The sequence below is a fragment of the Halyomorpha halys genome, unplaced genomic scaffold (assembly GCF_000696795.3).
Source record: "Halyomorpha halys isolate HHAL.00 unplaced genomic scaffold, Hhal_1.1 Scaffold210.1, whole genome shotgun sequence".
Lineage (NCBI taxonomy): Eukaryota > Metazoa > Arthropoda > Insecta > Hemiptera > Pentatomidae > Halyomorpha > Halyomorpha halys.
Genome location: NW_027113191.1, coordinates 254,695 through 257,412, shown reverse-complemented (window position 1 = coordinate 257,412; position 2,718 = coordinate 254,695). Strand labels below are relative to the sequence as shown.

Genomic DNA, 2,718 nt, shown 5'->3' with positions numbered 1-2,718 from the left:
ATAGTTGACCGTAAAACTTAAATATAAGAAGATGGTCAGGGTAGCGGTCAAAAAAAGAACAAATAGTTATAAACCTTTTTCATACAACAACACTGACCATTTTCTTATAATTAAAATAAAGTTGTTTAATGGAAACTATTTTAGTTTAGCAAATGTCTTAATTGTCCGAAAAAATGATTGAATGCACTGTGGAAGAAAATGAACCAAAAAATCTGTTAGTGGATTTAAAATCAAAACATAAATGTGATCTAGAACCTCTAAGTCGAGGGAATAATAATGTTAGATTTTACAGGGAAATAATCTGAGAAACAATAATAAATAAGGGAACTATTTATAAAATAAAATTTAAAAATTGTACACAAGATAATGAGTGTATGCCTGAATTAATTACTCCAATTAAATTTTACAATTCAGGGGAAGTAAAAAATAAATTCATTAGGGTTTTTAGTTTTAATAAGACATTTGTAGGCATTGACCCATATTATTTAAATTTAAATTTGAACTAAACACTAATTTTACTTAAAAATAAATTGAGTAATATTGAAAATAGAATATTTGATAAGGCCTTAAAGGTGTCCTTAAATGTTAAATCAATGTGGTATGGCACCTGGTTGGTGGTAACCTGCTGAAGGTGTTCTTGCGTTCCACAGCCATTTTTTGTTTTTATTTGAACAATCTTTTGAAATTAATAATGTTCAAAGTTTCTATTAAGTTCAAATAAGCATTTGATCAGTAGTCCACTAGAATCTTGGGTAGTATAAAGTTTCGCTTTGTTATCATAATTTGAATTTCTTTTTCTCTTTCTCGTATTAATCCAGGTTTAGTTTTGGTCTATTGTCTACCTGTGTATATTTTGGTCAAAGGAAGGTGCTTAAAGAGAGTCCTAAATAATTCATTATTCCATTTGCCAAAATTATTCTCAGAATATTTCCGAAACAAGTTCTTAATAAAATAAAAGATAAATAAAATAATCTATTATTGTGAAGATATATATTTCTCTCTTTATAATGCTTTACGTCTTTTAAAATATCTAAAAGGTTCACTAGGTGTGGGAGTTTATTTAAAATAACTTGTAAATGTTTTATTGGCTTTCATTTTTTTTTTTTTTTGTTAAGACTACAATTATTAGTAAATTTAGTTACTATAACAGTTGTGGCTAGTAACAGCTACTATTTTAATATTTCTTAATCAAATGTCTTTGTATATGCATTAGTATTAAAAAATTAATTATGGTTTAGAACATAAATTTTACGTTGTAAATACGTATCAAATTATAGTGAAATATGAATTGTTTTTTATCCAACTATATTTTTAATATTCTATGTATGGTATTAATATGTTAAGATGTTATTAAATAAGTATTTGGAAGCAAGGACTCGGGATGGAACAGAATTTCAATTGTAGTAGTCAAGGAAATAAAAAAATTGGTAATTATATATTGTTGTGTTAAATATGTTATAATATTGAATTGTAATTATTGCATGTGTATTTGTAAGCAGCTTTTAACTCAGAGGTGGTTTTTGACCAAATGTTTATTTAAATGATTGGAGTAAATTTATTCAGACTTAATAAAAAAAAGAAAAAAAATATTTTGAGTACAAAATAATTTTTTTTTACCTAGAGAGGAGGAGAAATGTAATATCCTCTTTTATGAGTAAATAGTTATATTTTTATATACAAATGGTTTTTAATATGTTTTTTTTTTATATATCGTTTCAGTATAGTTTATTTGCTGTATAGAATCAAAAAAGCAAGCTAACCAATTTCGTTCAGTCAAATATAGAGTGGAAAAGATCGTCATTCACAACAAAGAAGACAGTGGCACGTGCCCTACCAAAAGTCGGTTGAACCGTGGTCATGTTGAGCAGATTTAAATATTTTTAAAACTTTATTTAACTTCCCATCATAATTGTGGATTCATAATAATGGAAATCATAAAAAAAACAAAAAAAAAAAACAAACTCAAAACCATAGTGCTACAATCAATGTTGAGAATGAACACCTATGGAAGGGGAAGGATGAAAGCTTGGTTTTTGGAGGCACTTGATGTCTAGACGTGGGAGAAGTAGGACGTCTCCTGGATGCAGGAGGTCCTAAACATCTTATTTCTCTCTCAGTGAGACATCTTGAAAAAGGAGGCATCAAAAGAGTCATCCGAGAAGAATAAGATACTTCTTTGTTTGGATCGCTGAGAGTTTTGTTTGTGTGTTGAAAACTGTTAGCTAACCAAAGGCTTTGTTTAGTGAGTGTTTTGTTTGTCTGTTGAAAACTGTTAGAGAACCAAAGGCTTTGTTTAGTGAGTGGTTGTTTGCTGAAAAACTGAGTGTTTAAAGTCAATGTTTATTTGTTGAAATAGAAGATGTCAAAAAATCATTCATCAAAGAAGAGAATAAATTGGTTAGTGTTGTATAAAATAGAATTTAAGTATATTTGTAAAGGAAGTTAATAATTTAGTTGAATGTTCTGATGCCTAGAAAAACACCCAGAGATTAAGAGTCTAAAATGTAATAAAATTCTACTATCTATTTAATAGCTTTTCCTTTGAACCCAAGCTATACTTAAGATAATGAGAGTAAGTAAAAACTATCAAAATTTATTTTTACTTATTTCAAATAATTTTACAATTAATAGTCTATTTAATAGTCTATTTAATATTTTATCGTTTCATTTAAAAACTATATTTTAGATCTGAGAATAAGTTAAAACTTTTAAATTTTC

At 27.2% G+C, this 2,718-nt stretch overlaps 1 protein-coding gene across 1 annotated transcript in view; it reads right to left on the bottom strand.

The window, feature by feature from the left end:
* The window catches only part of IntS3 (integrator complex subunit 3), a 58,323-nt gene that overhangs the window by 38,271 nt on the left and 17,334 nt on the right, over nucleotides 1-2,718 (bottom strand). The window lies entirely within an intron of this gene.